This window comes from Larimichthys crocea, chromosome XIII (assembly GCF_000972845.2).
Source record: "Larimichthys crocea isolate SSNF chromosome XIII, L_crocea_2.0, whole genome shotgun sequence".
NCBI classification, from domain to species: Eukaryota; Metazoa; Chordata; class Actinopteri; family Sciaenidae; genus Larimichthys; species Larimichthys crocea.
Genome location: NC_040023.1, coordinates 46603291 through 46617948, shown reverse-complemented (window position 1 = coordinate 46617948; position 14658 = coordinate 46603291). Strand labels below are relative to the sequence as shown.

The following is a 14658-nucleotide window of genomic DNA, read 5'->3' as shown; positions in this document are numbered from 1 at the left end:
AATATTCTATACTCAGACTTTTCTTTGTATTTTTCCTATTCGGTCAAGGCAAATGAGCCAACCGCCACTTGTTTTTCACTGTGTGCGTTTCAGTGTGCTACTTTCTACTTTCTACTTCCTACTCCTATTTCTGTCTTTCATGTTATGATTGTTCATTGTTTCTTGATCTCTGATTTAGTGTCGTGACGTTCATAACTGCATACACTGGTTCGCATCCCTTCATCATAGTACAGTGTACAGTTTGGATGTAGAGACACATCCCTTCTCTGTTTCCACAGTCCAGCGCACCACGGCTGGAAGATAAAAAAAAGTGTGAGGTGTCCCCTGCCCACCAGATGGTGACAGAGACCTATATGAACAGTGGCGTAAAACATGTTATGACCACTAGAGGGCAGTGCTAATTCACCAACCCCCCTCACATGCTACTGGTGGGCTGCAGTGTTGAGAAGTGTGATGTATTCTCTTTGGCAGCACCTTGGACAGCGCCAGCCTGGTGAGTCATACTGCCACTGTATTCAGGATGTTTGGATTGAGCAGCTGAGTCCGTGCGGTAATTAATAACCACATATTTACTGTTTGCGGAACAAGGGAAGGGGTTCGAAAATGGAGGATGTTTAACTTCTCTGTAACTCCTAACTCAGTGAGGGGAGACTGCAACAAGGACATGGTGTTTCTGACTGAGGTTCACATCGAAGTATGTCGTTTTTCCGAGTCATAAAAACTGTTTCCTTCAAACACCTTCCCTGAGAGGACGACGAATTTAATGCTGTTTGTTTACATGAGTAGTGGTTGACACAGCTCTCAGATGTCTTGCCAGAATAACTTTTACGGTTTATTGAAAAAGAGCTGAGGATGGGGAATGGCACATTTTAAAAGCTTCTTTTATGCTGCACACTTGTTTTGGCATAGACTAGCTTTATGTGGGTGAATCTTATTGTACAGTGCTGCTTTCTGCCCTTGGCTTCGTCTCAGGGAGCCCAGCCAGTGTTGATGAGTGTGAGTGGATGGTGAATGACAGGCCGAGACACTGCCAGTCAATCAGCAGGGTTGTCTGGCCCCTCTCCTACGCTCTCTAGGGGATAAGATATGTGTCATCCTCCCATGAGGCATCTCACCATGGCGCCACCTCCCATCCTTCCTCTGCCGTCCTCCCCTTCCTACTCTGCTATTCCTAGTTTAGTCTACACTATTCATCCCCTTTGGCTTATCTCTATAGAAAAGTCACTTCTCTTCTCTTCTTCCCGTCTTTACTCACCCGTTTGCTTATCAGCTTCTCATCTTCAACTCCAACTGCGTCTTTCCATCCTCCCCTTTTTCCTGTGGATTTGCTGCTCTGCAGTCCCTCACAGCTTCACCCTCTAACCCCATCTATCTCTCGGTCCATTTCTTCCCTCTCAAGCAGCATCTCTCCCCCTCAAAGCTGATAAAAAAACAACAACAACTACTAAAGCAGCCGGTAAACAGCAGATGAGCGATTTGTGGTTACCGTTTCGTCGGCTGACCTTAACTTATTTGCTCACTGAAAATGAAATAGTAACTGCAGAATCCAACAATGGAGAAGGGGTGCTTGGTTCAGGCTCAAAGCGCTTTTCTTCTGTTAATGCACTCGTCAGCAGCCATATCAATAGCCCCAAAGCAGCCATGAAAGACCAATCTATCCTGACACAGCATGCGTTAAGTGGCCAGTTTAACAAGCACATCTACTAATTGGCTGTGTATGAGCTTTCTATTCATTAGCAGCTAGGGTCACACTTTTCCAGTTGACAGGTGCGTACATTCCTTTGTTTGGAACCTTTGCGGTTTCTCTCTTTGCATTGTTCCTGTCCAACTTTAGCTCTGTAGCTATCCGTGATTAGCAGGAGGCACCACATGTGAGTGCATTTCAAAGGTCATTAATTCAAACAGTATATTAAAATATATGCCATATGAAGTGAATTGTTTAGACATATGTAAATCCACCTACGTCTCACTTACAAATCTTTTTATGTGCTAAGCAGACCCCTTTGTTTTGCACTGGACATGCTTTATGAGCACAGCATGCTGTACTTTATGGTATTATCTGATGTAAGACATGTAAATCAATGCTGATATTTGAGTAGTAAAAACTAAAAGTTTGTGCATTGCCACAAACTCTTTGAAACACCTCCAGTATTCAAGGGTGCATTCCAGGATTAACTGCTATTGGATGCATCTATATACAATCCTCACACTTCAACCAAATGTTAAAGCAAATATGTATTAACTCTTCTCTGTAGTACACTGCTGTCCACATGAGAGATTGAATTTTTTTTAGGGTCAGCTGTCAAAACTCTCCGGAGAATGCGTCAGTATCCCAGGTGTAATCTGTTCTGGCAGACAGCTGATCCCCGTTGAGTGAAACGGCTGCCAAGGAATCTGGTCTGAATGCCAACGCTCCCCTCTCCGGTTCCTCACTGACAAACAAGCGAGCCAAGTCCATCTCTGGGGTCAAACTGCTAATCAAAACAAAGGAATTAGCTATTCTTTTGCAGAGCACAACAAACGCTCCACCCGCTGACTTACAACCTTGCTCCACAAGAGCGTGTCTCCTGGAAAGGCCTTGTTTAGGCTCAGCATTGAACCACGTAATGCAAGTAATGCTAATCTCACAGTAATGGTCAAATCATTGACTCAATAATGCTTTCTTTTCAGTACTGCCCTTTTCCACTATTGACTTTGGTTTTCTCATTGACTACCGCCAGAGTGATATTCCAGGGAGTGGATGAGAGGGGGTTGGAGGGGTGATCTCATCATTATCTCTAAGCTACTCTTCTATTGTGGGCAGATCAAAGTGCTATTTATGCTAGGCCTGCGGATATGTGCATGCCACATCACTGTGAAGAGAGGTACGCTGTTAGAAGGCTAAAAGAATGTCACATGTCCCAGCATCAGTAGTCTTACTACACTGTACTCATCTTACTACACTGTACTCATGATGAATCAAATGTTTTACTTTACTGGAACAGGGACTGCCCCTGTCCAGTCACATGTCATGTAAACTTCTATAAATAAAGGAACAAGGAACTGCTCTGTGCCTCTCTGCTATCTGTAGCTTAGATGTTGCAGTGGCAGGGTGCCCTTTGTACAAAGTAAAGCTCTCGTGTCTGACTCTCATTTGTTCTGGTCTCTCACAGGTGTCGAGTAAGTTGGTAAACTCCTCACATACGCTCAAATGGTAGTGTGAAAGCCTCTCCATTAATGGATGAAAGGTTGTTGGCACAGATCGTCAGGTGGAGGTTCAAAAGGGCTAATCAGGCCCTGAGTAATCCCATGAAATGTTATTATCGATATTTGATATTTGATATTTGATATCTGAGTAGTAAAAACTAAAAGTTTGTGTATTGCCACAAACTCTTTGAAACACCTCCAGGAAAGGGTGCATTCCAGGATTAGCTGCTATTGGATTCATCTATATCCAATCCTCACACTTTAACCAGATGTTAAAGCAAATATGTATTAACTCTTGATTAAGGCTGTGCTGTTCGTCACAATAGTTTGATATTCTGGGAAATTAACTTATTTACTTTTTTGCTAAGTGTTAGATGAGAAATATCACCCTCATGTCTGTGCAGTAAATGCATAGCTTTGAAAACTGAAAACAGGGGAAACATCTATCGTGGCTCTCTCCTGGAGTCTTAAATGGTTGCCTGGCAACCTGAAGATGATAACAAGAATCCAGGAAATTTCCTTGAAATGCCAAGAAATAGTCCTAGTATTCTTTTTGTAGGGATTAAGCAAATAAGATATAATGTGTTAAAGAGTGCTGGTTAAAAAGGGCAAGTAGGTGGAGTTCATTATCTTTGGACAGAGCCTGGTTAACTGTACCACAGTTACCGATCTTCATGCGAAGCTAAGGTAACCGGCTCTACAGATGCTTGCTTTATATTTACCACACAGAGATGAGAGTGGTAGCTGTTTTCCCAACTAATCTGGGCAATAATTCCTAAAATGTCCAGTTATGCATCTCCAGATTCTCCCTTTTCAACATTTCTAAAATATAGGGAATTCTCCTGTTGGGTATTAAGTTGATATTCATGCTTTTGCTTCGATCCTTTCGTCTGGTGTTCTTTGCTTTCTAAGAGAAAGACGCACAGTACTGAACTGTGTAACTTTAATTTAAATGAAGACTCGTCTGTAGCCGCCACAGTTGGAGGTACACTTTGAGCTCATCAGCGTGTGAGATTGAGGCATCTGTAGGTGCTCAGCAGCTTCTCGCAGTATCTGTGATCATCAGTAACGTCTGCTTGTTCAGGAGATAAAAGTGCAGGCGCTGATGTTTCCATTAATGACAGACAACATGCAACTATCTTTAATCTCCGCTAACCACCACCGCACTTCTATCATGATTGCATTGCGCTCCCGAAACCGAGGTTTAGACAGCAACCTTGTGAACCTGTCAAGAAACACACCTCTGCTTTTCTCTAATTTGGGAATGCTTTCTAAGAAAATGCCCCAAAGGACGTTTCATTTCATTATTATTAGGCACTTTTTTTTTTTTTTTTGATTTCGCAAAGTGAAATGTTCATGAGTGCAGGCCACCTGTAACTTTAGCAATAAAAGTGCTTCAAAAAGGTCAAGGAAAGTCAAGTTTGAAGATGAAACTCCTATTTTCCAAAGGTACAGATTCAAGGCTTTGTAGTGAGATAATGAGGTAAGTTTGCGCATCATTCATTGCTTTTCTATTCCCCCCTGTCAGTGTTCAGTTTTCTGTCTGTTTGCGTGTGTTATTTATTTATTTTTTTTCATCCCGTCTGTAGGAAAAAAGGCAAGAGACGACGGTGGCATTTGCTGATTGCTGATAGCGAATGCACCACATGCAGCAGGGCTTGCATACTTAATGCTGGAAGGCTGGAACTCCCGATTGCAATCAGGGGGACCGAGTGAGTGAGCTGGTGGGAGGGAACAAACAATAATACATCCAAATTCAACAAGTGCAGTTGACAGAGGGCACCAGAGACATGGAGAGGAGTGGGTGAATATGAGGCCAGCGTAATTCTACATAGCGGACCTCCGACCTTTGATGCTTTGTTTTTCTCTCCCTCTCCATGTACATACTCACAGTAATCTCCAAATTGCATGTATAATTCAACCCTGTTTCTGCAGTGGAGCTCATATAGAAACAACATATAAACTTATTTAGTATTCTGATCATTTCCTGAGCCGGCAACACCCACCATTGTCAAGATGTATAACAGGTTTCCTGTTGGTGGAAGTAATAGGAGTGGCAGGAGAGGAAATCAGAGGGTGAGGAGAGGTTGAGAAACTGATGAACTTGTCTTCATGCAAATGCACTAGTCCACTATTCCGACTGTGTTTCCTCAAATGTGCACCTTGATGGTAATGCGCACAGGCTAAGACTTGGCAATCTTCCTAGCAAACAAATGGCAGGGTGTGGAAATACACTGTAGGAGGAGAGCGTATCAGAAAATGCATGCCTGTGGGGCTGTTTGTATGCATATATATAGTGTATATGGAAAGCAATCACTGTTTGATGGCTATTCTACATTCAGGGCCAGACACCTAAGGCTTTCTCTTCTGCTGTCTCCAGTAGTGAGAGGAGGAAGACAAGTAAAGGTCTTGGGAAAGGTCTGCCGGGGGCTTGGCCTCTTGTAGCTAATCAGACTCTCTCTCCAGGCTGCTTGTCCATTCAGGGCCTTTGCCTCAATCTGACTACAAGACAAAGACTTGTAGGAATTCTCCCAGTGACAAACTGTGTTGTTATCCTAGGCATGCACACATGGAAGGTTGTGCGTAGTTTGCATGCAGTACACCTAATCATGCTGAAAAGCAACGGTATAACCAGTGTAGTTTTTCTTTGTCATGTAACCTTTTCTTCCTTGCCTATCTTTTTATAGCATTCATAACTCTCGCTGCAAAGGCTAAATTTTCCATTCTCTTTGCCCATCTTTCTCCCTGAGGCATGCAGTCTACCCTCCTGGCTCATCACGAGTGAAGCTAGAGTGCCATGGATTTAATCTTAAATGACAGGATTCAGAGGCCTTGTGTCCTGAAGTGCCCTTTGTAGAACCTCCACAAAGCGTTGGCACTCGGCACAGTATGGTTGACTCGACTGAGTGTAGCTCTGACAACTGTAATTATTTGCTGACAAGGTGCAAATTAGTGGCTTTAAGGGATTGACTTTTAAGGAGAATGTTCAATTCAAGCTCACAATATGATATTGCATGTTTCGCAGTGGATGAGTATTGTGTTGCCAGGGCAAGGCAGGGCAAGTTTATTTGTATAGCACAATTCGTACACAAGGCAATTCATAGTGCTTTACAGAGGCAAGGAAAAACATTGGACATTAAGACAAGCAATAGAAATAGAAATAAAATTAAAAAAAAAGAGAAGAAAATTTTATTAAAAACATCAGAATGTCATTTAAAATCATTAAAACAGCAAATTTGAAAACAATTTAAAACATTAAACGAATCACTGGATTATGATTAAAAATTCTTTAAAAGAGCTCAGTTATAAGCATGTGAGAAAAGGGCATCATATGAAGGCTATCGTCATTTTGTCTGTGCCGAGAGCGAAAGTCCAATCATATACAAGTTTGGAATCGCGGAAACACAAAGCATGAAAGTTTCCTTTGCTGCCTGCAGCGCCACTACAGCTTCCATGAGCGTTGCAGTCAATAAATATCTGAGACAATCTTCCACCCTTTTATATCAGGCAGACTCTAAATCCAGTCTGGGATGCATTCACTCCTATCTGATTCCTGCTGTCACACTCCCCGCGACACACACCCATATACACATTTCACTGCCAACACAGTTACCTACCCAGCTTGCGTGGTTGCCTCTATATTTCATAATGCATCATGTACCAGTGTGAGATATGGTCACTGATTTCATTTATGTGGAGCAATGGTGGCTCTCTTATCTGTGACGGAGAGAAATAGCTGTGGATCAGTGTCATTAATGTCAGTCTCAAACTGATGGCATGTTAACATGCTTTGGAGAGCTACAGCGAAGCATTTGGAAGCTGCAGTAATAGAGGAAATTTAAGATAAATGTTGGCATTTCTTGAGTTTTTACAGAGATTCAGTCTAAATTGGTTTGGACCCTTGTTCTTTGCTCAGTGTGAGGCTCTATGGCTTCTGGGTTTGATTTCCAGGCATTAAAACTAAGACTTTCACTGCGTGAAAGGATTTATCAATGACTGATTTTCACATAGGCCAACATTACTTATGGTCCATTTACTTTGTCCTTGACTAATCACATTCTGTAGCATTTTGATTGATGACTTTGATGAATGTGTTTCCAAATAAAAGTGATGAAAAGGCAAAAGCTAGATTCCTGAATTATTCTCAGTTCGATCTTGGTGTTACCCTGTGAAAGGTTGCCACCTTGTCTTTTAGATATACAGTTACTCTATATCAGTGGTTCTTAACCTGGGTTCGATCGAACCCTAGGGGTTCGGTGAGTCGGTCTCAGGGGTTCGGTGGAGCCTCCGCCCTGGAATTTTTTATACCATTTGTTACAACATATCTTTGTGAGCAATCGTTTTCGAGGATGCTGGACATAAAAACTAAGAAAAGGAACAGACTTTGCTGTGAAAATGACATGAGACTGGCACTTGCCAAGGTGAAGCCACGCATATCTGAACTGGTCTCTCAAAGGCAACAGCAGAAGTCACACTGAGGTAAGTTGTTGTGAGTTCATGCACTGTGTTGGTTTTGTTATTTGAACAAGTTGATGTTAATGCACGGTTCATTTTGTGCACCAGTAAAAAAATCATATTTTATTTTTTACTAAAGAAGGGTTCGGTGAATGAGCATATGAAACTGGTGGGGTTCGGTACCTCCAACAAGGTTAAGAACCACTGCTCTATATGATTTCAGCCACGAGCCCGCTTTTATTCTTTCAGGTCTTTAGACTGCTGCAAATCAGACAAAAGTTAAATGGGATAGAAAGATAGATAGAAAGCAATCAGTGAATATTTTTTAATCAAAATACCTCATGAGCCAATCCCACTATCTTAGGGCTCCCTTTTCCTTTTTATAAAATCATATTATTTATTTCCATCTGTTATTGAATGCTGCAGGTTTTGTACTGCTGTGGGCTTTGTGCTCAGTAATTGAATCTGATGGTCTGGTCCAGATGGAAACTTTGTATTCTGAGGAACAACAAGCTGAGCTGTTGGCTTACGAAGACAGTGAAAAGAATCTAGCCAGCCATCCCAGCCTCACAAGCATAACTAATCACCGCACAGCACACTGCCTTTCATCAAAGTAGCAGAAACATGTAGGGATTTTTAAGTTGACTGTACTTGAAGTTTATGGGATGTGCACGCATCAATGTGAATGCACAAATATAGACCGGAGCTGCACTAAATCAATCAACTAAAATTTCAGTTCCAGCCTGAGCTGGAGTCTCATGCTGTGACTATAAACATCTGGGCATGTGCTATCTGCCAGGATCAACAGTAAACTCACAACTGGATCAAACGCTTTAAAGTGTTTGAAATATGACAAAATATCAATAAGTATGTTGAGCTAGAAATCATTTCTGCTTCACATAACTACTGTAAACTCATAACTCAACTTAAAAGACCTCTTTCTTGGCATTATAAACTCCCCTCCATTCACCAGTTGTTGTTCTTGTTCTACATAAGCAGTCCACTCATTCCCCAAGGTTCAAGCAAACCATATAATAATAACTCTGCATACCAGATATGGAGTTTTAACATTTGAAATTATTCCATAATTTCTGACTAATGCGTAACTAATAGCTTTCTTGCTCTTTCCGTCTTCTAGCCTATCTTGTCCCCTCCTCCCTCCCTCACTTGGCTTTTAGTTTCTAATAGCCTGCTTTCTCTGCTATGTTCCTGCAGTTTGTTAGGAAATGTGGTGAAAATACACTAGGAAAGCGAGGGATAAAAAGCTGCCACTTTGCCAAAGGAAGTTTTAATTGGGGCCCATGGGAAAAGAGCGCCTCCCGTTTTTTTTTCTTTTCTTTCTGCCCTTTATGGAAGAGATATGGAAGAGATGAGCAGCAATCCGATGCCCAATAGGGAAATGGGATGCAGTTATAGTGACAAAATTTTTTTAAGAAAAGGATACCGCTGCGCTGTTTAGAATGCCTGTGTTTGTATTTATAAAACAGCAGGGTTTTCTTTCTCTCCCTAAATGATGTGTCGCTTTTGAAATCAGCCACGGTGCTCCACTGTCACTCAAATTTCCATCATACAGTCTGAGATGTCTCAAAGGACTTGGACAGGGCTAACTGTGGAATAATATGATATGCATGTAAATAGAAATTAAAAGACATCGGCATGAATAAACCATGGCAGGATTTTTCTACAACCCTAGAACAAAGATTATTTCCTAAGTCTTTGGAAGTCATTTTTATCTCTCTCTCTCTCTCTCTCTCTCTGTCTCTTTCCGTCTGTGTCACTTCTAAAGCCGTTGTCTCACTCGCCCTCCATTGCATTCTTTCCTCCTCCCTTCGTCTCTCTCTTCAAGTTCATTCATACAAGTACTTGCCCATATTGAGTTTCTGTCCAGGCGCAGCCACAAACTGCCAGCAACGTTCGGCCTAAACTCTAAAGAAATGTCTATCAAAAGTCAGGCGAGCGAGAGGAGCAGCGCATAACAACAATGGCGGCGGGAGTGACCCCTTGACAGAGTGACATCACTGAGAGTAATTGCCTGTCATGTGCTGTACTGTTTCACATTTCACATAAAAGCCCCTTCTGTTATTCATTTAAAGTTAAGTCGGGGTGGCCAAGGTCGCCACACTCGTCTTTTACAGAGAGAGGGATAATTGAACACCACACCTTCTCTCTGGACTGCCACAGGGTGGAGTGACAGGAGTGTCAAGAATGACTGGAGGTTAAGAAGAGAGGCATTTGAATTTGAATGCAGCTTGTGAGATGTGTTGGTGTTGTTGAAGCGTTTACACAGTTGTGGCACAGGGTGACTCTTTATCCCGCTTGTCATTTTCTCTAACTCTCTAAGTCTCTCACCATCCTCTTCTTTCCATACTGCCCTGCTGGACATGGAGGAAACCAAAACAAGAGGGGGATTTTCTTCCCTCTCCTCAAACTGTTGCACATTGAAGGAAATGCACCATATTTCTTCTTTTCCATCTACGGGCCAATGCCCAAACATGACAGACAGGAAAATATGATGTGAACACCTTGTGTATTATCTGTTAAAATGTAACAACTTGATGTCTGGTGTGTCTTATACCTACCCTAATTACTTACGGCACGGTACATATATTTCTTGCTTAGATTTTGTACACTCCCTGCAACAACTGATCTATATTGACACAAACTACTATAGGGAAGTTTAAAATATTAACTGAAACCATCAAAAACATGCTATGACGGAGGTTAAATTTTGTATTCCAGGGCTAGATAGCTGACTGATTTACTCATTTGAACACAGGCTTGAGACTTCCGCTTTTTGCCAGGTAGTGGAAGCTGCATTAGCCAGGACACCTGTGTGGGCTCTGTTGTGTTTGGTTATGCAATCAGTACACAGCCAATGTAGTTGCATGTTTTAGTCAAAAGATATCGGACCGTTTCATGGTTATGCACACGAATGGCAAATGAAATGTGAGCATGTCTGTGGCTGAGTGTACACAGCTGTATTGATTAAAATCAAACCATATCTGCTTCATCAAGCATACAACTGAGAATCATCCTGTGGAGACAGGCTGTATGAATAATAAAAAATAAGAGAAAATGATGAGCCTTCAAGCTCAGCAAAACATCATTAAAGAAATATTAGACTGAATGTAATCAAATATTTGTTTTATATGAAGACGTTAGCAGGTACTCAATATTTTTGGAGGCAAATAAATGACTTCTGTCTATATCAGTCATATCAGCTCTCTGTCTGTGTCTATTTATTTTGTAGAGAATGCTTTCTATCCTAATTTATTGTTCTATTTTTCATCTGCCATTCAACCCCATTTACTCCTGTGATCATTATTGAGATATCCTGTGTGGATGAAGGAAAACTTGCATGGTACGACAGGGCGTAAACACAAGATGTGGAAGGGGTCTGTCTTTGTGGACAGATCTCAGCCAGATGTGAATATGATTGTCTTAAGAAGCAGCTGCTCTGGCCAGCGAGTCTTTCCTTGTGAAAACTGAAGATGAATTGTCGCTGTGTTCTTTCTTTAACCTCATCGCTTGTTCCAAAAAAAAAAAAAAAAAAAAAAAATCCAGACTTAGTCAGAACAATTATGTTTTGTTTTTTTATTCTCCACCTCACCAGGTGCCAATATTTACAAAACCAGAAAAAAAGTGAATGAAACAAAATGCAAGTTCTTTAAAAACTCAACTTCCCACAATACTCAACTCACTTCCCAAACCTCTGTTACCTCCTCTGTAACCAACCACTCTCTCCTTGATTAGGGCCCAGGCAGCCCCTCCCACTCGGACTACTACATTTCTAAAAAAAACTACATAAACATCTTTTTCTCGTTATAACGTCAATTTCCCTCACATGTGATCATCACCAACGTTATACAAAAAAATATACCAGTTTGGTCATCATTTCTCTTCCATAGAAACTGCATAGTACTCGGACAAACTGACATTATTAATCAAAAACATATTATTACGCATCACCTGATCTAAATTGGCGCGCGTCATCCTCCTATATAATGACGTCGGTTTATTACGCCCTGTTTCTCCGCCGGAAGCAGACAGGTAAGGTAAGTTTTCATTTGTTTGAGTGGATGCCAAGTGCGCAACCTTGGCCGGGGGAAGAGGGATGTGTGTGTTGTTATGCCTATTTAGCGCGGAGCATTATGTTGTGTAATATGTGTGTGTGTGTGTGTGTGTGTGTGTGTGTGTGTGTGTGCTGACGGAGCTGCTCCGTCACATGAATTTACACATGGTGATGTTCAAATGACAGGCAGCAGATAATGTTGTTGGCAGTGGTGTCAGTTGTTTATGGACATGCCACTAATGCCGTGTCATTAATATGGTGATGACTTATTAATGTTAATATGTTCTCTAATGTTCCACCTTTTTTTTTTTTCCATGGTTATTTTTTTCAATGTGACTATGAACGGGAAGCAGAAAGCTGGGTGCAGAGTGGAGAGAGCAACAGTTGCAGAGGTGATGTGATAAAAGATTTATAGCGCAAGCAGAGCCCAGGTCAGCTGGGGCCTCAGCAGCCTCTCTATATCACCAGCAGCAGCTTACCCAGCTCTCCATGCAGAGGCAGGGAATTTGTTTGCGTGTGTGTGTGTGTGTGTGTGTGTGTGTGTGTGTGTGTGTGTGTGTGTGTGTGTGTGTAAGAGAGAGAAAGTAAAAAAAAACATAGACAGAAATTGATATATATAGATAGAAATATAGATTGTCTGCTGAGAATGTTTATGCCTGCAGGTAGACAGCTACAGGTTGATTTTGTAGTTTTAACACTTACTCATTTCCAGCATAATGTTAACTTTAAATGCTTGTCCGAATCAGCTTTCAATATAGTTTGATGACATATCAACGCCTCCGTGACCTAAAAGCCACAGTGTTGAACAGCATCCTGTGTGCACGGCGTGGAAATGCCAGAAGTTACACATGGGTCTATACAGATAAGAGCATGAGGCAACACTCCCCACCTTTAGCCCATAAAGCAGTGTGTTTGACAGTGCCAATGAATATGTTACCAAGTCTGTGAGATTAAGAGGGACAGGCAGAGCGTTCCATATCAAATCAGGTAGAAGCCATTTCCACCTCTGCCATACATTTATCATCCTATGTCAGGAGTCCTCTCCTGCTCCCTCACACTGTCAAAACAACAGCTTTTGGCATCTATTGGATTTCATGTATATTGCTCTTTCTTCACTCTCCAGAGAGATGCGCAAAAATTATAGCCGGGAGAGAAATGAGTGATCTTGTGATGAGTTAGGTGTGATTTACAATAAGGTGTTCCAGTGCAAAGTGCAAGAAAGAAGTTTCATTATACCAACTTTTTTTTTTTTTTTCTTTTTTTTCCCTCTGGGGATTCTGTAATGATGATGTATCGCCAGCATTACTTCCCCGCTCTGATTTGATGCTGGCACGAGCACCCATATTGAATATTTTTTTGAGGTTCTTTTCCTGGTGGTAGCAATGAGAGAAAATGTGCTTTAGCACTGCTGAATTCTCCACGCCTAGGCGTTATTTTTAGGTAGACAAAGGCTCGATGGCAGGCAGTAGAAAATGTCACAGGATTTTTTTTTTTTGTTGCTATTTTCCAGGAGGAAGAATACAACTGCAGGCTTCTCGTGCTGTGGCAGAGCATGGAGAAAAGTTAAGTTTGACATATTTTGATTAGAGAGAGATGGAATACTGCTGACACTATGTAAAAATGTATATCAAAATGTTTCAAAATGTGCCTGGAGTTTTTTTTTTTTCTCCTCCTTTTCCTTTTTTTATTTAGAGGTGGATGGCGGTGTAGATACAGAGCGTCAGAAATAGAATTTATGGCAAATCAACACTTTTTGAAGTGTATTGCATAAAGTGAGTGTGTTTGCACATGTGCACCTTCATGTGTTTTGCAAACTTGAATCAATTCATATGCCTGTCAGTGTGTGTGTGTTCCTGTGAGCGTGTGCATATTGCATCTCTGACCACGATCGAATATCCATAATGCAGACGCTGTGCTGTCACTTTTGATTATGCTGAGAGCTCCTAACGTTGCCGGAAGCCTGGTGTATTTTCACCATCGCTCTGGTTCCTCTGTTGCCTGCTCTCACTCGTCTTTCTCTTCATTACTTTGCAAATGATAAGCATTTCTCGGTGGATCTAACTGTGCTCTTGTTATTCCAGTCTTCCTTGCCAGGGTAAAAGCAAAAGAAAAAAGATGGAGAGCAGAGAGAAGGGAACTTGGTGTCCTATTGCGGAGGAGGCTTTTAATGCTGAGGATGAGGGATATGACCTGAACACACACACAACCAGACAATGTTTAATCATCCCGGCTACACTGCCTGTATATAGTTCTGGAACAGGCTTTTAAAAGGATTACTCCTCTAGATACTAGACAATGTGTGTGTGTGTATATATATAATTTTTTAACAGATTCACAAGCCAGTGTTCTTGGTGTCGAGCTAGCTGCAGTTCAGTGATGGGAACGAGTAACATAGGGGAATGCTAAAGAAAAGCCGAGCATTTCACAAGTCAGAAACACAGATTTGATTATTGTGTATATGTTGACTGATGCTTTGGAGTTACTGGGCAGTGGCCTTAATAATTATCCAAAGACTTTCTCAGTTGAAATGATTGAGAGCCACACATCTTGTGAGCTGAAGTGGTTCCTTGACATTCTATTCTTTCTTGTTTCTTTTTTTTCCACACAAGTACAGTTTCCCTTTTGTTTCTTCAAATTTTCTGATCTTGCTTGTAAACTACATGCATAGGGCTGCAACTTACAGTAGATAGTGATTTATTATTGATCTTTATATTTTTTTAAATAAATTGATTCATAATACCAGAAATAAGTAAAGAATGGCCATATTTTTGTTTTGTTTTGTCCGACCAGAAAAACCCAAAAAAAGGGTATTATATACACAATTTCTTGGCCAGATGCCGACTTGTACCTAAAGAAGCAAAACATGTACATTTGGGGATGTGAGTACTGAATTTTTAAAGAAAGGCAGAAACAAACATCCTGCATGTATGTATGACTTAACACTT

General features: G+C 41.3%; 1 long non-coding RNA gene across 1 annotated transcript; it reads left to right on the top strand.

The window, feature by feature from the left end:
- The first annotated feature begins 11848 nt into the window (after positions 1 to 11848).
- LOC113747237 (uncharacterized) lies at positions 11849 to 14363 on the top strand. Its single transcript, XR_003463468.1, has 3 exons — positions 11849 to 12105; positions 13224 to 13275; positions 13795 to 14363. It is a non-coding gene; the product is annotated as an uncharacterized LOC113747237 (long non-coding RNA).
- The last annotated feature ends 295 nt before the right edge of the window (positions 14364 to 14658 follow it).